We start from the raw sequence: 21,594 nt of genomic DNA, 5'->3' as shown, positions 1-21,594 counted from the left end.
ATTAAATATGTATATGTCAGACAGTAAACACATAATTGATGCAATCTTCCCTCTCCATGTTGATATTCAAAGCCAGCTTCAATTTTCTGAACCACTTAGTTGCATCAAATAGTTTTTCAGATCGCTCTATACTCACCACAGTTCATTCAGAATTACTTTTGCACGTGGGACCAGTCTCACAATTTTAAAGAACATTGAGTATTCCTTTAATAACCCAGAGTATTCTTTTCTCTGTTAGTTAGCTGCTCCATTGTTTCACAAAATATTTCAAAACCTGAAACTATGGAAGTTAATTCCCCATGTAAAGGCACTTTATTGATCATAAAGACCTTGGCAAATGACAGCTACAAAATCCTTCTTACCTGTGCTAATCCATATTGCCAAATCTGAATGTTGGCTGTTTTATTCCACTTTTTGTTACATGGGCAGAAAAAAAGAGGGTTTTTTCACATTATAACTTCAACAGCATTAAGAGGTTTTGTGCCCTGGCCAAAGATCACACCTAAACACAGGGCTATTTCTAATAGTTATACAATGAAAAAAAGGGTTCTTTCTTTGTATACCTATTAGCTTCTACTGAAGGTTGCAGCACAGGCACATATATGAAGAGGCAAAGGATAAAGGACAAATGTTGTACTAAAAGACCTAATGTTATGATGTTGAACATCCTTAGCTCCCATTAATAAAGACATCTGGCATTTTATACAATGCATCGGTTTCAGCAGTGTATTTGCTTAACTTAAGCATTTAAGTCCCACTGAAAACAGTAAGAGTTAAAAAGGCACTTAAAAAATTATTGTAGGAAGACACGATCACTCATGTACTTTAAGGCTTTATTGTATCAGAACTTTTGACCACCACTGAACTCGCAATTCCATCAATCGCATATCGGGATCCAACATTTAAACTGTCTGGATAAATATCCACACAGGGTAACACAGCATATTAGTACTTCATCCAGAGGGTAGGTTACACTAATTTTGTTTCAAAGGGCACTCCTTACACTTCTTTCAAAAGTTTTATCACAATAGCTTGTGATATTCCATGAAATTAAACCTATCAGATTCCTGTCGGGTTAGATGAAAACCATCACACACACACACTAATTGGTTTATCCATATGCAAATGTTACAATTAGGGATTATGGCTCTGGAAAATTAACAGCTTAATCAGTGTATCAGAAGTCTAAAGACATGTCCCATCAGTTTTCTCAAAAATGCATTTTGAGGATATTATAATTTTATTACCAGACTGATAAATATGCTTTATCCTCTGAGCTCATATGAAACTTTAGGAGGGGGGAAGTACAGGAGCAGTAGAATGAATGTAATTTTTTTAATACACAGGAGGAATCAGGCATTCTGCCATGACTCCCCTTGAAATAAATTGTATTTGTTCTTTTTCCCCCTTTTGGCATTTCCAGGTGCCTGTCTGTTTTTAACATCTTCTTCAGCCTCAATAAATTTTTTGAAACAAGACTCTGTCATACATTGAGTGAGTCACAGCTGAAAAATAAAAGTAATCCCTCAATGGGATAAATATACTACAACTGGAGAACAGGAAAAAAATGTATTGTTTTCTAAAATTGATGGTGATACACTTTAACAGTTTTTTTCCAACCTTGTTTTGAAACTGTCAGAGAATGTTCACTGAATGCTTTATAAGCAAAATTACTCTTTCCTAAGGCTACACAAAGAGTACTTTAAAAAAGAGATACTTTCCCAACACTGATTAAAAGAATTTGTGAACTCGGGGGAATCATTAGTTGAGATCAAGCTCTTAGGCCACATTTACACCTTAGGAAGTACAAAATATTTGTTGTGCTGATTGCCTGAGCCACCTCCTGACCAGGACAGACACAAGATCAGAGAGAAATAGTGGTATCTGCTTATGGAGACAAACTCAGGGCTTAGGCATGAACATCTATTGTACACACAATTTTCTTTTTCCTGTTCATGTTAATTACTTGCAGTCCCTCAGAATATCTGAATCAACCTCTCTTCATATGAACTCACATTACTGTATTTTTGTTTGCACTTATTGGACTTTGAGAATACAAAATGTGAACCACACCGACAGCCATGACCATTTCATCTTTGAAAACCTGGAGTAGAACTATTTGAACTGAAGAAAGTCAATGATGTAACAGACTTGAGAATTTGTCTGAGGCAAATGTTGAGGAACTCCTTCAAACATGTCAGGTGAGGTTGGACCTTGGCACACAACACTGTCCCTCTAAAAACCCAGGGCGGCATGATTATTTGCTCAATATTCTGATTAATTTCAATGGAAAATCTGTTTAAGCAGATGTTTGGTAGCATTATGTCACAGCTTAACCCCAGCTGGCAAAAGAGCCCAACAAAGCCGCTCACTCACTTACCCCCTGCCCATCCCAGTGGAATAGGGGAGAGAATTGAAAGGCTAAAATGAGAAAATTCATTGGATTCCGATAGAAAGAGTTTAATGGATAAAGCAAAAGCCACACACAGGAAGAGCAGAATAAATAATTCTTTTCTGTGGGCAGGCATGTTCAGATGTCTCTAGGACAGCAGGGCTTCAGTGACTTGGGAAAAGAAACACCAGCACTCTGAATATCCCCCCTTCATTCTTCTTCACCCCACTTTATTTCCTGAACATGATGCCATATGAAAAATGGCATGAAAAATCCTTTGGATCAGTTGGAGTCAGCTGACCCAGCTGTGTCCCTTCCCAACTCCTTGTGCACCCCCACCCACCCTCCTTACTGGAGCAAGGAGGAGCAGAAAAGGCCCTGGCTCTGTGTAAGTCCTGCTAAGCAGAAAGTAAAGCATCCCTGAGTTACCAATACTGTTTCCAGCACAAATACAAAACACAGACCTGCACCAGCAACTACAAAGGACATTGACATTACCCCAGCCAAAACCAGCACAGGTCAACTCTTAGTACTGGATTTAATCAATAGTACTTTATTGTTAAACCAGAGATGGTTTGATGATTTGTATTGCAGAGCTGAGCCTGTGGAAATATGATCCAAGTCTCCCTTTTTTCTCCTATACTTTTACTCTCTCTTGCCATTGTTTGCAGATGTTTTTTTCAGCATATTATCCACAGGTAACAGTAAGCTGCTCTTTTTCATACCCACTCTTCTGTTTAATTCACTGTAAATACTAGGGCTTATTCTTTGTTTCATCCCTCAGCACTCCCCACATATTTAGCTGCTCCAGTACTTTCTAGAGTTGCTCCCTTTGTTGCAACATTGCACCAGTTTACTTTCCATTCTTTTCCTAATCTAGGAAAAAAGATTTTAAAATACAGCTATTATAGAAAACAGTAATTTCCCTAAGTTCTTAATGTACCACATCAGACCTTTAAGGGATCACTGTCCAAAACACATGAAGTAACACAGTCAGTAGTAAATAGACCATGTGAAAGGACAGAATCTCCCATTCTACACCTTTTGTAGCATTGCCAAGATAGTTTTGCCAAACAGTGAATTTGAAACAAAAAATATTACTATGTGTCTTGATAGTAATTTGCTATAAAACAATATATAGGGTAGATTTTCATAACAGTACTCCCAACAGGGATTAAATGCAACAAAATTCAACAGGATAATTAGTTTTAAAACTTCTATGATAACAATATTTTGTATATTTCATTAAAATATGGTAACCTGTTAAGAAACTCCCAGTCACTCTAGATATCATATTGTCTCTCTCTTCAATTGTGTAGTTATCACTGCATAATAAACCCATTCCAACTGGAGGTCATAATGTAACTATCTCTCCTAAATGAGGCCAGCTCCGAAAATTCAGCTTCAATGGGTCAGATACATTTATTTAGTTTTTGCAGATGCTAAAGTGGTTTTGGCAGAAACCTTTTGCTCAAGTACAGCCAAATTTACATTCCTGGTATTTCTGACCTAAATTTGAGCCAAGACTGAGAAGATATTTGAATTCTAATATTGGAAGCAATTTATCTCATGTAATTCTAAAGATGAGATTCAACAGTGGGTATACACAGTTGATTTCAGATGTTTAAATCATTTTATTCTACATGTAAGCTCCAACTGCCATCAATGTAGACACCTACATTTGATCAGATAGATCAGTCACTTTCTAGACTCCATTGATTGTATTGACAAGAGATGCAAAACAACTGCCTAAACATATGTTTGCAGCACTATTTAACCCTCCACAGAGACTTACCAACATCTGTACAATGCTGGCAGCTATGACACAAGATCTATGGGGGCTATCTGTCATTGTGGAGTAAAACATGGGCCGGCTAATACCCTCAGATATTCTGTGCCTATGCACAGACAATTGAAGATTCCACTAACGATACCCACTGGAGAGTTTAGATGAGTGTGCATCCAAACATATGGAACATTTTGGTTTAGGTTTCTTAATCTCATGCTGGAAGCCAACATGCTTGTCTCCAGTTCAGAATGAGATGTCCAGAACTGGTGCTTTGTATTGCTCAGATTGCTACCATCATGACACAGAGGTAGGAGCTCTGAGGCTGAGGTCACATTACCACTAACTCAAGTTTTGCATTAGGCATTCAAGCTCACTGTTGAAAAATATTGGCAATATATCCTGATTTTCTCCAGATCTTTTTATTCTGACCTCACTATTGAATTGGTCAGTGCTGTTCTGGCCATAGCAGAGCATAAGAAAAAGCATAGATGGTTTTAGACTTCTCTCCAGCAGAGGCAAAAATTAACTTGCAGACTTAAGGATAAAGGCAAAATATTTAATAGGCAGCTCTTCCTGCTTCCCTCCCCTCCTAATTCACTACTGGAATGGTCGTCCAACAGTAGGAAGAGCAAGCCCAAGAAGTCACTGGTGTACTGGGTACACAGGTGGCAGAGCTGCTACCATCTTTTATCTCAGCTGGGAGGCTCGGTCAGTCTTTCAACCTGCAGAGGTGATGTCATGTGGAGGTGCCACCAAATTAACTCCTACACATTATCTTCTTTCCTAAGAAAATGATTGAACAATCTACACTAAAATCTGGAAGAGTGACAGATATTGCACTGTGCACGAGTACCACTACTCACTCTTCTAAATCTTTCTTGTGAACTTCTTTATAGCCTTCTTAAAATGTGTGTGTTTTCTCTCTACAAAATCTTATTATTTTTTGCATATGTGTTGCAAAAATATTAGCTAAGGATGAGGGGGATGGAATCTCTTATTTATTCAAATTCCAACCCTTTTAGTGAAATATTAATAACTTGTGTCACTGTTTAACCCTTGTCTCTTTACTCAGAAATGTTTTCAAAGAACATGAGTTCTTCTGAAGCAGTTTCTCACTTTGAATGCAAGCCTATTCTTCATCATATTAAACATTGCTGAAATGGTGCTTAATCCTCCAACTCTTATCAAAATTTTCAGCATGTTTTCTATAGACAAATCATACAAGCTTAGGAGCTCCTCAGCATCTGGAGCTAATCTTACAGATATCTGATGTCTGGAGTCTGTCTGAAGCATGGACACAAAAATATGTCTCCTGAGGGAGAATCTGTTTGACCCTTTTAATTGTCTACTCTATATCCTGGGTCTTCAGCACGGTGCTTTAAACATAACAGGTGCACTACAGCTCCTATAAAACAGACTTGAGCGTCAGTCTAAGGGAAAGGAAAAAACTTTAAGGACAGTAAGCATTATGTGCTTTGTCCTGGGAAGCGATTTTAGCACATGTCATATCAATTTAATATTGAGCATGAGCCACCAAGGAACTGTGAAAATCCCAACCGTATTAAAGGGGAAGTACTATGTATGGAGGAGACATCACTTTGGCCTGTCCAAGGTTTGCATGGGACTGCAGTATATCAAAATTCAATGAGTTGTTCTCCCAAGGTGTTGTCTGCCAAATACTAAGTTGACATTCTGAAAACTCGTTAGGTTCATAGCATTTTTTTGGTCATTATTATTTACATTGCAGGTGTACCTAGAAGGCTCTGTGAGTTATGTCTATTATCTGTATTACTGTACATCAGAATCAGGCCTTCAGAACAATCCATTCTGCCACTTCAAGAACTACTCCGTTTTTGTTTAAAAGTTCTTCCATGTTAAGATAAAAGATTGATTTCAGCATTCATATCAGTGCTACCTTCAGCATTCATCTCAGTATTGCCTTGAGAATGGCCTACTGTGACTTTGGAAATCCCAGCCTTTGATTATTTTACTGGATGTTTTTTATTCGTAAGATACTGATGCAAAGAAATAATGTTGAACAACAACCTTTTGTACAACTGAAATGTGAACACAAAGATACTCACTGACCTGAGGAATTTGACCTTCCAATATAAAAGAGAAGAGAGGAGCTGGATACAAGCAGACTGGCAAGGTAGATGACTGAGCAGGATTTCTTATTTACCTGTCCAAGTCTGTGGTATCTTTGGCGTCCCCCATGGCAGGAAGGAAATGATGAATCTGACTCCATGTTCTTAGAAGGCTAATTTATTATTTTATTATATGATATGATATGATATGATATGATATGATATGATATGATATTACATTATATGATATTACATTATATTATATTATGCTATACTAAAACTATACTAAAGAATAGAGAAAAGATACTTACAGAAGGCTTAACAAGATACTAATGAAAAACTCGTGACTCGCCAGAGCCTTGACACAGCTGGACCATGATTGATCATTAAGTAAAAACAATTCACATGAAAACAATCAAACAATGACCAGTTGGTAAACAATGTCCAAACCACATTCCAAAGCAGCAAAACACAGGAGAAGCGGATCAGATAATTATTGTTTTCATTTTCTGTGAGGCTTCTCAGCTTCCCAGGAGAAGAAATCCTGGTGAACTGACTTTTCAGAAAATATGAAAGTGGCACAAGTCCTTACTAAACAACTGCAATTCCAATAAAAGGCTTATAACATCTTTGCTTAATCTTACTTAAATTCATTTTCATAATTTTAGGCTGTGATAAATAAACATTTTTAATATTTTTCCTTTATGATATTTTAGGGTTCTGAAAACTTATTTCTTTCCCTGTTCTTGTTACAACCTTTTGTACTCACATGGGTCTGTTTTGTTTCTATGTTTATTACATAATTAATGTTTATGAACAACATAGGTTTTCTCTGAAAGGTCAATGTCTCCCTCACTACCTTATCCCATTTCATTGGTATGAATAGCAAGGTTTTGGTAGCACCGGGGCTACAGGGGGGCTTTTGTGAGAAGCTGCTGGAAGCTTCCCACATCAACAAATCCAGTTCCAGCCAGCTCTGAGATGGACCTACTGCTGAACAAGCCCAAGCCCATCAGCGATGTGGTGGTGCCTCTGGGATAAAGTATTTTAGAAGGGTGAAAAAAAACCTGCACAACTGCATCCAGCCTGTGTATGTGACAGGAGCAGCCCTGCAGACACCAAGATTAGTGCAGAAGGAGGGGCAGGAAGTGCTCCAGATGCCAGAGCAGAGATTTCCCCTGCAGCCCATGGTGCAGACCATGGTGAGGCAGCTGTGCCCCTGCAGCCCACTGGGGAGCAGAGACCCACTTGCAGCTCCTGGAAGATCCCAGCCAGAGCTGAAGGCTGGGAAGGAGGTTGTGACCCCATCAAAAGCCCACTCTGGAGTAGGCTTCTGACATCTGTGGCACCATGGAGAGGGGAGCTCATGCTAGAGCAGGTTTGCTGGCAGGACTTTTGAAACCCAGAGGGACTCACGCTGGAGCAGCCCATTCCTGAAGGACAGACACCTGTGAGAACGTCCCATGCTGGAGCAGTTTATGAAGAATTGCAGCCCAGGAGAAGCACTCAGATTAGAAAAGTTTGTGGAGGACTGTCTGTAGTGGAAAGGACCCCGTTGGAACTGGGGAAGAATATGAGGAGTTATCCCTCTGTGGAAGGAGCAACAGAGACGCATGATGACCTTGTCACAGCCCTAAATCCCTGTCCCCCTACACCCTGGGAAGTCAACCCAGCAAAGAAAGAGGGGAGGGTACTTGTGGGGGCAAAGGTGTTTTAAGGTTGGGTTTTACTTCTCATTACTGTATTCTGATTTGAATGGTAATAAATTTATTTTCCCCAAATTGAGTTTATTTTGCCCATGATGGTAATTGGCAAGTGATCTCTCCCTGTCCTTATCTCAACTCACAAGCCTTTCATTTTATTTTCTCTCCCTTGTCCAGTTGAGGAGAATGATAGAGCAGCTTTGGTGGGCATCTGGCATTCAGCCAGGGCCAACTAACCACATCAATAAGTCAGAAGTTCCCCCCATGCACTATAAGTTTACCAAAGTTATTTTTTCCTTATATTACTACACTTTCTACAGATTTTTTTCCTCCATGGTTATTTCATGGTCTAGTTGTTCTTTCTCCTTGTAGGAAAATCTGGTGCAGAACCGTTTTTATTTTCTGAACAATCTCCTACCCTTTACCAGCCACCATCCATTCATTCCCAGGACTGAACAGTTAAACTGTGCAGCATTGTGTTGCACATAATAAGGGTTACAAGGACTTGAGTGACATGTTTCTGAAAACAAACAAGCAAACAACCCTTTGAATCACTTATAAAAAACTTCATTATACACAATACAAAATTGATTTATTTTCTCTTAGAACTGACAAACAATCACCTTGTGTGAATTTTCCTTTTTTTTTCCCCTCCAATTGAAAAAGCAAATAAAGAGAGCAGAGGAAACAAACTCCAATCAACACAAATCCTTTAATTAGGAAACTGGCATCTCTGACTAACATCCAGACTTATGCAATAATACTCTGCTAAAAGAAAAAAAAATCATTAAAAAGTTAATTTTTAGCTTTTCCTCGTGTACTTTTTTAGTGTTTGAGGAGAACATGACATGCATGTGAGGCCCAGAGGAGACACAAGTGGTATGTAGCAACTCCTTAACAGCAGAACCACTGTCTGCTCTGCAGGACTAAGACAAAACTGTGTGGACCTGAGCCAGTCAATGGCTGCAGACATGCAGGACAGAGTTTAGTGCTTGTGCCTTCCTTATTTAGCTTCACAGAGATTATCCATGGCATTTTCCGTTCTCAGAGTTCCCTTCTCTCTCAATGGACAAAAACTCAGTAAATGGCCAAAATCCAAAACAAGATTATTTTAATGATTTTTTTCTTGTAATGATCTCTTCCTGATACCTTTGTAATGACCACTTCATCCATCAAGATAAAAAATCCGTTTGTAAGTAGAAATATTGAATAACTAAAAATTAGCCAGTTTGCTACTTCCTGCCTCTGTATAAGCCTAAATTCTGATGGACCTTGGTTAGAAAACTGTCTTGAAAGGAGCCAGAAGTTCCTTTCATTTCAAAATATTAACAATAGAAAGGAAGTCTGTATATTTACTTACTTTTTAGTAACAAATCATAGAGATAAAATACCTGCAGTCCCTTAATCCCATTCATAGCACAATTTTATCAATGTCCTTTTAGTGAGGGACCCAGAATAAACCTGATACAACAGTTCATGTTATATCCTTTAAAGCATTCAAAATTACTAAATGTTTTGTGTCTCATTAGCTTTCTTCCTCTCTTCCCATTTAAGCTGTCCATAAGCCCCTAATGTCAAACTCTCCGAGAGTGCATGCCTGCACTGTTATTATATCAATTCTCCAAAGCTCCTAGTAATTGCATATGCAAATTACAGCCATGGTGATATTTTTTGTTGATGGACATAATCCTGCTGTTAATATCCACAGAAGCCTTGATATGTATCTGTGGTTTTATCTATTGCCTCCAGTATACCATAAGTCTCCAACCATATTCATTAGATTCAATTAGTGACATTCTGCCCTGTGAGAATCTGTCAATAGAAAATAGGCACAGTAATGCTCACAAAATTGTCAAAATAAACATATTTTAAAAAGCATTAGATGACTGAAACCACAGTAGACTAAAATCCATCAGTACCCATGTACTTTACAGATCATTCTACAAAGTTCAATAGAAATATATAAGAATAGATAAATAAATAAAATTAAAATAAATAAAACATTAAAAAATAGGAAAGATGAAAGAAATGTGGCAGGGACTAAAAGTGGCATTTAATCCATTACTCTACTTTAAAACTGGAGTACTGACCCTTAAAATTACATTGGATGGGTTTAAGTTTACTTCCTTTTGAAAATATAGTGTTAATATTTTTGCTACTGTTTGCTTATTTATCGTTAGCATTTCTACATGATTTCAGAATTTTTATCTTTTCAGAATTTTTTGTCTTTGTCCCATCTCTATGCTTTTCAGTATTTCCATTCTTCTTATTTTAGCTGATCCACATTCGCCATTACAACTTCTCTGTTTAAAGTTTTCAGCCTGCGATAGATTCTAAAGAGTGAACTTTTATCATTATTGATTACTTGGGTTAAAATTCTATTAAGGAATGGTGGAATATTTCTGCCCTTGTCCTGGTTTCTTTCAGACTGTTTTTCTAACTATTAACTTGAACTTTAGTATTGTTTTCTGTCATACTTGGAGTTTCTATAAGTATGATGATGTCTGTGGACTTAATAAGCATGGTCTTGATTTGATTATGTAGCTTATGTAATTAAAATTCATAGTGAAGGGAACCGTGCCTCCAGATGGATGGGGAACAAGTGATAAGTTTACCTGGTTATGTGCCACTCTACACTCTTCCCCGCTGTAATTTTGATATGTCTTCCCAGTTTTCTTTCAGGAATGCAGAGTAAGGCAATATAAAAAGCCTTAGTGAAAATGAAATATATTATTATTATTTCTTATTTGCCTATATCTCCCATTATTCCTTCATAAAAGAAAATTAGATTGATTTGAAAAGATATCTCCTTGGCAAATTTATCTGTGCTGTTATCTTCCAAGTACTAACTATTTTTTTAGAATTTTACCAGGATTTAAATGGACTTGTCTATAAATTCACACTTTATTTTTCCCCCTTTATATAGGTATAAGTTGAGTACTCCTTTCCAACCCAGCAATAGCTTTTATATCCTCCACAAGTTCTCAAAGACAACTACTACTGCATAAACTTTGGCCCATACGGTGGTCAGGATCAGAAGGGTCAGACAAACACAAAACCTGAAAACACCAAAATATGGTCAAACAAGATCTGTTTCTGTTCTAGGCTGAGCTGATATCAATTGCTTCTAAGTTTTCCCATTCTGAGCTGATATCAATTGCTTTTAAGTTTTCCCATTCTCATAAGTAAGCTTTATAATGAACAGTGAAAAAAACCCCATCCTTTTCATTTTGGTTATACCATTTACAGATAGTTATTCCTTTCCATTGAATAAATTTCCAACAGTTTTCTTTGAGTCTTCTATTGATAATCCAGTCAATTAATGACTTCTTATTACCTTCAGTTTCTCTTTCTAGCTACAGTTCATTCTGCATTGTCCATGCTAATTGTGTTCCTACCTTCTCCTGATGATCACTGTGTATGTGTGTAACAGGCTCTGCTTGCCTCTCCTTTATCTACACTATTTTGAATGAATAAATACAACATAATTTAGCCAAAAATTTTCAACCGTTTATAATCTTCACTGAAATACTGTGCAATTTCTTGATAGACTGCAACTCTTTCTTTTTTAAAGATTTATGAGGTCTTCCATACAATTTATGTATATCTGTCGCAATCTCCTGAGTTTAGAAGTTATTAGTGGCCAGAGACAGAAAGATAGAGAGAAAGGGAACAAACTGTAGGAACCTCACTGGAAGTCTCCTTGAGGGACCCCTCTGCTTGCACTAAAGCCCATTTGCAGATAAGAATACAGTCCTAACCTACCTATCCAGCTGAGTCAAGTCTATACAGTTCCAGGGATTCCCTGCTGCTGCACTAACCACTTTGGAGCTGTGGCTCCCCAAAGCACTTGGCATCAACAAATGAAAACAGCTACAGCCTGCTGAAAACAGCATGTTCAGTTTTGCATTCAGTGTGTAAACTGTAAGCTGGTTTCAACCATATTTTGTTACCCTTTGAAATGTTTCCTCAATAGTAGGTTGCACCATCTGTTGCACTGTTTGCCTGCATGTTTTGCTTGTTAAACTGCTCCCCCAGCAGCACACAAAAGAGGAAGAACAGTGGTGATGCCTTTCAGGAAGATGTCCCTGTCCTCTGCCTACCTCCTCCCACTGCAGTGTTGCAGTGCACACAGCAGATGCTTCCCTAGTCCTGCCTTGAGCTTATTTATTTTAGGACCCAAGCCAAAGTCCACTATAAAACCTACAAGACTTAAAAATTTAGCAACCTGAAGCCTATAGGTATGTTTTATTTGATAAGGGCACAGGACCACACATGCCAAAGCAAAATATTAAGACGAATCTTCTCAAGATTCACCAGGGAGTGTGAGCTCTGCCGCAGCTAATACAGAACAGTCTTTTAAACATGGATGAAACATTGCTTAGAAGTCAATAAACTTGATTTTTATTGTTTGCCTAATGACAAAAAATACTTAAATGGTCCTAGTATGGACTCTGTCTCCTGGTTAACTCTTGGCATATTATCATGACAGGAAGAATATTATGTCTTAGTTCACGCAATGAAGCAGGGCTTTCCTTGAGTTGCCTTTCATTCTTAGTATCTAAGCAGCAGGAAAAATTTAACGGCTTTTCTTTTTTCCTTCTTTCCTGGTGTGTTTATTAAACCTGAGCAAACAACATACAATGACTTTACATTAAATATTCTCTGAAACATGTTGACAAAGCCTTGCACTATTCTATATAATCCTAAATTATTCTCTTCATGAACTGGATGAATGATGGTAGGAAGGGGAAACCCAGTGAATAATGCATACAAATAAGACTACAGAATGCTCTGAGTAAATTATGCAACCCAAATGTATTCAGCCAGTTCTGCTCTGAATAACATGACATAGTTTTCTCATGACTTTAAGTCACCTCAGCAACAGGGACCAAGGAGGAGCTGAGCTCACTGAATGGGCAATGGTTTTCAGGATGAAAATCTTGAGCAATCAGGACCTCTGTCCCAACTCATATCAGGGAATTTCATCCTGCAGGAATACAATACCTGAATATCCCTTACAGAGAAATGAACACTTTTCTTGTTCCAGCTTCTTCTCAAGGGTCATATCCATCACATGTGGCCATAGGATAGGTGTGATACATTCATATGATTCTCTAATTTCTCTCTACAGCTGCTATTTTAGAAAAATATTGATAGAGCCTTGCTTTCTCTTGAATTCCTATAAAAAAGCTTGTCATATAGACAAACAAATATTTACCTACTACCAATTCTTGATAGCAAACCAATTTTAAAAATTCAGTAAGGTCACCACAATTGAGCTTGATGACAACATCTAAAATATTTCTTATGAAACAGAACAGGCATTTGATAGATGAAGGAGAGATGGCCATACATAACTAACCACTCCAGGCTTTCTTTGTAACAAAAAGAGAAAATCAGGCATCTCTAGAGTGAAATTAGGCTCATTCTGGGTAGGAATTTGAAACAAATTAGATGAATCATACTCTTAAAGGCCTGTTACTATCCATTGACTGAAAATGGAAGCTAAGATGACTTGTCTCTGTTGCAGAGGCTAAACATGTATACTTAACCTGGAGTGAGTTCAATCCCACCCACAAGCCTGGCTGCACACAGAGGCAGGTGCAGGTTCCATAACAGAGCTATGTCATACAGAGTGGGAGCACACCAGCTGCTACTAATGACCCCTGAGCTTCCCTGGGAAATCTGTCCCAATATTTCTGTGTCCAATACAGTGAACCAGACACCAAAAGAAGATCTGGCCTCTCAGAGTTTATTTCCTCCTCTACAATCTTTTCCAGGTGGCTGAGCCCTGATCAAATATTTATAGAATTAAATATTTCTCTTCTCTGTGGGAGAGAAACAGTAAAAGAACAGATCCTAATTTGTTTTTGCAGAGGGCTGGAAATAACAACAAACAGGTCATTAAAACTAATCCTCTTTTTCGTTGTTTTTTAATATTTTTATTTTTTCATTCCTTGCAGATGCAAATAAACTTTCCAAGGACAAATCTGAACCCATAAGTTTCTTTCTCATAAGAATATTAGCAGGTGAATATGGCTGTTTCAGGAATTCTGCACAGCCTCTTCTACCAGAAATGCTTCTTGTTTTTTTTAGCCATAGAATTTGGTAGCTCCCAGGTGTCCTCATAAGTGAGCATGTCCTCACACACTAAGGTCTGCACAAATTCAGACACAGAAAAAAGGCCGTCATTTCAAAATGTTGATGTTCTATCTAAGGCGAGAGACAAAACTTGATAACTTGATAACTTCTCTTCAGAAAGTGAGGTTATTTGCGATCCATTTCTGTAAAAACACATTGTAGTTACAGATATTTTAATCAGTGAAATTTTTTTTTTTTTTTTTTTTTTTTTTTTTTTAAGGGGGAAAGAGCCTCAGCCATGGTTAGCTTAGGAATTTTTTTCTTTTTAAGTGACTGCCTGTATTAAAAAGCCACCATTCAAAAATCCCCAGCTTTCAAACTGACAAGATGAGACACAGATATGCTGAAGCCTGTTTTGCCAACTGCAGTCCCTCCTGTTGCATGCCACTTCCTCAGCAATGCGGCTTTCCTCAAGATGCAACACTACAGATCCTCAAGATGCAGCACTACAAATCTTCATCGCTACAACATTGGTCAAAAAATCCTCTGAGGAATAATTTGATTCTCAGAAACCTGGAATTCATGTTTTTATTCGAGCAGTTCAATATAAGGAAAAAGTGATTTAATAATCTTTGGGACAAGGTCGGGGTTTTTTCCTTACTTGTTTGGGGTTTTTTTCAGCACACGCTACCATGGAACTTGACGTAAATCTAAAAAGCCTGCTCCTACCAGCATATGAGGACAAAGGGCTATATTGTGACTATCTTCCCTAGTAGTGTCAATTTAGTCATGCTTACTGTCATATTGTCTAGGTGATGGAGCAATTCAGTTCACTGCCACCCACCACTGCTAGACACTTTAAAACAAATTCTGTGAAAAGATGTTATAACAATATGTAAATTACATAGAAAACAGTGCTGTTTTCTCATAACATCTAGAGTGTGCTGCATATTTTCTAGGTCTCTAACTGGAAATTTGGGAGTTTAGGAAAGTGGATAATATCGAAAATATTCTATGATCTTCACAGGAAAGAGAAATAAAAAGAAAGATGAAGTGTGGTTTAAGTGTAGGCAGGACCTAACACTTACGTATTCATTCTTTCTACTTAACCTGATGAAATAAGAGAAACTAAATTATTATTTTCTTTTAAGCAACAAAAAAATAAATTATTGGAGAGCTAGTATCAGTAAAACTTTCATTATCAATAACTAAATTAGTAGCTTATTCTAATACTGTTGAAACAACAACAACAAAACCACCAAACCAGAGTATTCTAAGTCAGAATGTGGACAAGAAAATGATCCTGCACCTTTTTTCATTTGTGCAGGATGCCACTAGAAGTCTTTTTCCACCATGTCCTTTTTATGTTCCCAGAGGTTCTGGTAAAGGATATCTGCTTAGCTGGAAGATACTGACATTGGTGCTGGGAGAGTGGAGAATAGAAAGACAGAGAATAGAAAATTAAGTGTTGGATTCATCTCATTTAGTATCATAGTTCTACAGTGGTGAGTCCATCTAAACTAGTTGTCCTCTGGTAATAGAAAGTGAAAGGAGCAGACACTTGTAGGTACCATGTAAAATTTGGGTCTGATTTTCAAACATTTCATGTTACATGACCCCCACCAGACTGACCAACACAATCTGAACAAAATGCCAACAGGGAGCTGTGCTAAGCAGTGACTTGCCAGGATATTTGCTGCCATCAGGTAACAGCACAGTTTAAAACATATGAAAAGAAGAATGAGGTGCCATGGTGTTCAGAGGTAGCCTTGTAATGCTTTTATTATACAGAAACCAACATCTCAGGAGCCACAACACAGCATGGAGGATGGGAGTAATCAAAACTAATCCATGTGTTTGCAAATGCAGATCTTATGTTCTCAGGGGATTTTCAGAGGAAAAATACTTAACGAAATTGAAGAACTATTATTCCAGTTTTTAAATCATAAGCTTGAAAAACACATACAACTCAACAAGCATTGGCAGGTGCCATGTGTGATTTATGTTTAGATTTCACACTGCGCTTTAACTGTCACCTAATGAAATAATGTATCTGTTAAAAGCTCATTGATTTTATTTACTTTTCTGACAAGTGAGAATTCAGCGCTCCTTGCCACCCTGTAGGACAGTATTTGAAGATAATCTTTTGTGGAATCTCATTTATTTTGATTTATGATAGTTCTGAAATCATTGCACTTATGTTAATAGTAGCAAGAAGAGTTCAGTCACCTAAAAAAGTCCAAACTTCTGCTAAAAATGAGACAACATTCATTCAATCTAAGGAATTTTATTTCAACTTGAATCATCTTCACAAGGCAACCCACACAAACGTCCCAAAGATCTTGGGGTAAGTAAAGCCAACGAACATCAGGGCATAAGAACTACAGTAGCTTCTATTTTAAATCCCTAATACAACCTGAGAATATAAAAAAATGTAACTTAATTTAATTAAGGATTGGAGCATTTGTGTTGCACTATAATTGTTAGGAAGCATCTGGCTACTCCCTAGGGGGTGGAAGCTGAAAACTGAGTGGGATAACTACGGTCGAGGAAGTGGCCACCATCCCAAGGATTGTCAGGGGCCAGGTGGGCCAAGGGGAGAAGAAATTATTCTGGGGTCAGTCCTGGTAGGTGCCAGAGGCTGTGCAGCACTGGGGAGGCGGGCAGTGAAAGATTAGAATCCGCTCCAGGGAGGGACACCAGTGTCACCCCAGCTGGCCTGGCAAGGGCACCAGGACAGGAATGCTGGCCCATGGCTGGGCAGAGCAGGGCTGGGGGATCAATGTCCTATGGTGTCACTAGCACAGGGAATTATATTCCTGGGGGGCTGAAATGGGGCCCTGGGCCATGGAAAGGAGGAGAGGCCCTGGGCTGGGCAGGGCCATTAGAACCTGGCAGGGCCCTCAAGGCCCCAGTAATACCTAAGAACCATAGTGCTATTTTTATTTATGAAAGATTGGTCAAGTCAAATGTGTCAAGTATAGATTCTATACATGTGGGAATTGCTAAAGAAAGACTTTTTTTCTGGCTGATGTCTAAGTAATACATTTCTCCTCTTCAGTACTGATTATATATTATCCAGGACATAGGATATTCCAAACCCGTCGAGATTTAAAGGCTAATGTTTTCTAACTGGAAAGTGAGAAGTGAAGTTCATCTAGAGCAATGCTATTTATAAAATTGAGCTTTGAATGTTAAATTCCCAGGTTAAATATAATATAGATTAGCTTTTATTTTTTCCCCACTCTCAGCCTTAAGCTGACAAATTCAGAAATTTCAAAGTCTGAATTGGCACTGTTTTCTTAAAGTATTTCTAAATAATTGTCAGTGATACCTCTTTTCTGCGAGTTTTCTTTCTGCACCCAATCTGGCACCATGCTTGCCGTGCAAGCAGCCAATGTACAGATATATAGGGAAGAGCAGACTGTAAAAGTGGATTTGTGGGACACAAGATTGTTGCTGTTCCTCAGTGCAGTTAGACTCAACTGCAGCCATGGGTGAAGGTCAGAGGAACTGATCTGTAAAACCTGGGCAAACAGTACTGTTGTGTTTAATCAGAATAAATCTTTGTGCAGATGTTCACCCTCTATGTAGTTATGGGGAAGAGGATGGTGTTGTTAGAGCTTGTAGCATTAATATCAGAGCCTCAAGGAGCACCAAATGGAATTTCAGAATGGTTTCCTCTTAGAAAGCAAAGATGATCCTTTACCCATAACTTTGAATATTTAGTAGCATACAGAGGAAGTCAGTTTTGCTGGTTTAAAACCTGCAGAAGATCCTAGAGATTCTTGCCTTCAGATGATCACTGCAGTGGGGCTTTGATTCATGTTTTGCAGGTCTCCACTGAGTGTGGGATTAGAGCAGAGCTGTGATGTGCCTCTGAGCAGAAACTGTTGAACACCTGAACATAGAATTGTTCTTCAAACCCAGCCCTCACTGATGCATGAAACACAGGTGTTTGTGTTCACACTAACCTATTTGTGTCTGTCCCACACAGCACCTCATAAGATTAGAATGTGCACAGATGTTTCACATAGGAGATTCTCCTTTGAAATAAATTGAATGACAAATTAACTCTGCTTGAGGAACCCCTTGCCACACTGAAGATTGCTGAAGCCCCACCTCTTCAGGAACCAAAGACTCTTTCTTGTCCTTCACCTGATGTGATGATAATTATATACCTGTCATCCTAGCTACTTCTTTTAGCCTGCAACATTCACATTTTCCTCAACAACCTACCACTTAGTTCTCTTCCACTTTTTAAATAGTGCTGACTGGTAGTTTTTAATTAAGCCTGACAGTTGAAATTTGCATTCCAAAAGCCAAATGAAGGTGCTGGCATTGGATTTTCTAATATTTTGGAATGGGTTTGGATTGTCTGTTATTTTATCATGCAGAGCATTCTACTTGCACACAACCCTGCATGCATGCATGCTTACCCAGACCTTCCAGGTTCTACAGATACTGTGTGCAAGGTTTAAGGCTACTTCCCTGAGAGCATTCTAAATTTGCATTTCATGCTTTAATGCTTAGTTAATGGAGTATAAAAAAGCATGCTGAGTGATTCCTGTAGCTCTAAGAGGAACATTGTTCTTGTCTGGTTTGTTATTCATTTGTACATGCCAACTCACGAAATTGCTGTGAGTAGATGGACAAATAGCTAAGAGAAGTTTTATCAGTTTCAAGACTTACGGGAGAAATGACCCAGGGAAAGACCTAAAGAATGGATCACTACAACATTTAAAGAGCTACAGTATACTTTTCAGTTTTCTATAAGAGGCTCTCAGTCCCACTAGAAGTTCTTGACTTAACATGCATTTAGCTAAACAAATTTTCCCTTCGTATCCATTGGCTTCAATAGATCTTGTACTTGACAGTGGTATGAGTCAAGTCATTTCTGATTAGGTTCTACAAGCTAAAGCTTTAAATCCGCTCCAATTAATGCTTCTTTTGATGAAATGAGGCATATGTTGTGCTTCAAGCTAAGCCTCCAGCTTTTTAAGGATTTTCCATACAGTTCCACTGATGATTAGTCACTGCAGGTATCTGTAGAACCAAACACCTTTTGCTGCCTTTATGACCAGTAGTAGCAGAAAATTGCAGTTATGATAGAATAACAAGGATGGAGCTTACAAAGTCACCTCTTCTGTCTTAGTGTGAACTGTGAAGTTAAAGAGTATATACCTGATCAAATTCCTGGGCTGAGAGATACTTTGAGAAAATGTCAAAAACAAGCTCACAGATTGTATTTCTGAAATTTCTCTTTTTTTAGCTTATGACCTATGGACTCACTTTTATTTTCATTAATTATTTCTTACGGCTCCAGTGTGACATCTGACAACAACAATAACAACAGTATGGCTGTGAGATGACAGCTGAAGTCACACATCCAAACCAAGAAGTGACTACTGGCCACCTGTAAAAGAAATACCAAAGACAACCTAGAAAAAATCTGCACACTTTATATCACAAGCCTTATTTATATTCTTTGTTTTCATAGTATCTTTGGATCAAAATCCAGTATAATTTCTACTATAGAGCTTTCACAGCACTAAATAATGTTGATTGGATCTTTTTCTTTTAAAAACTAAAAGAACAGTAGTCCAGTTTATGTCTGGTTACTGCAAGATGATTTAAGCACAGCAAAAATGATGTAAATAAAATATATTTTTTTAATAGTTTTTAATTTAGACATTGCTGTCAGGCACAAGAGCAGAGATTTCCCTGCAGCCAATTATGAAGACTGGTGGTGCAATCATCCCCCTGAAGCACATGGAGGACCATGCTGGAACATATCCTCATGCTGCAGCCCATGGAAGGCCCCGCTCTGGAGCAGAGGCACGTGTCCTGAACCCATGGAGGTTTCATATGGGAACAGGCTCCTGGTAGGAACTGCTGCCTGTGGAGAGAAGCCCATGCAGGAGCAGGTTTTCTGGCGAGACATGATCCCATGGAGCACTCACATGAGAACAGTTTCTGAAGGACTGTGCCCAGTGGAAAGGATCCATGCTGGAGCAGTTCATGGAGGACTGTGTCTCATGGGAATGACCCCATCATGGGGCAGAGATAGAGTGTGAGGAGGAAGAAGGAGAGATGAAATGCTATGAATGGAACTAAACATCAATTCTTTTTTCCCTGCTCGAAGGGGAGCAGATAGAAGACTCAGGAGTGAAATTAAGCTTTGAGGAAGAAGACTGGGGGAAGATGTTTGCAGTATTGTTTATTTCTCATTATCCAAGTCTGTTATTGTCAATCAAATTATTTAGTTCCCCTGAACTGAGCTAGTTTCACTCGTGCTGGTAATTGTTGAGTAGCCCTCCTGTCTTTATCTCAACCAATAAACTTTTCATCATATTTTTTATCAGCATGCAGCTGAGCAGAGTGGCTCAGAGAGAATTTTAAATTATTCTTCTGACCTAGTAATTTTGAGCTTTGTCTTTGAGAAAGATTAGGTAAATATTCTGCAATCCAACTATCCTTCCATGTTTATAATTTTGTCTTGATTAGGACACACAGCATGAAGGAGAAACAGTCAACTTGAAGATGTCCTAGAGACTGGACTGCCTTGTGTGCCTTGGGTGCCATTACAACCCCATTACTTCGTGCTGACTGAACACTCAGAAGAGATGACTGAGTTATAATAATGTGTCCAGCTTAGTCACAGTTCATCCACAGACAAGTTTGACTTTGACTTGGAAACCTAGAAGTCAGATTTAAACCTCACATGACCTCTGGAAAAGATGCCCTTCCTAATTCACAAGAGTGAAAAAAACCTCCTTCCAAAGCAGTAGTAAAATTTGAAATGAAAGGAGGGGATATAAAACCAAGTGTTTAATAAGCAGGCAGCACAGACGGTGCAGAAGTCTGCAGTGAGCCAAGATGAATTAGCCTTCCATAGCTTATAAAAAAAAAAGAAATGGCACCTTTCAAACAAGTCTTTCTGTGTAACAGAACCGGCCTTTGCAATGAAAATGGTGCCAAAATCTTTCTTTTGGGGAAGCCTAGAGTTCATCAGGCCTTAAGCAACAATTATTTTTGGATTATCTAATTCACTGTGTTCCTGGGTAATAGCAGAACCACTGACAATAGTGCAGCAAGATGATCATACTCTTTCTAACAGGGCACCCATGCTTCAACCATTCAGCAAAATGAGAAAGGGCTAAGCACCATACCAGGAAGGAGCCTGGTTTGACTTTAAGGGAGAAGACCAGGCCAAATCTTGCCTGGTCTTCTCCCCTAAGAGATTTTGATAGTCAGACACACCCATTTCCTCCAGATGAACAGATAAGACTTGACTGCTAGCTGTGACATCCCATCTGGATAGTTATTTAGTTCTTTTAGTTCTTTTGAAGACCCAACACATATAAAGTAGGCATTGTGAGATTAGGGTCTCTTCAATAAGTTATCTTGGTTGCAGAAAGAAAGGGCCTTTAAAAGGTGAGTTGTAAAAAAGATATTTCTCATCAGTCTTTTTTACACTTTATGACCTGAGACTCCTCTGGATTCATCTATACTTGGTTTATGCATGAGACTCACCCC

Source organism: Geospiza fortis, unplaced genomic scaffold (assembly GCF_000277835.1).
Source record: "Geospiza fortis unplaced genomic scaffold, GeoFor_1.0 scaffold16, whole genome shotgun sequence".
Lineage (NCBI taxonomy): Eukaryota > Metazoa > Chordata > Aves > Passeriformes > Thraupidae > Geospiza > Geospiza fortis.
This window is presented reverse-complemented; position numbering follows the sequence as displayed.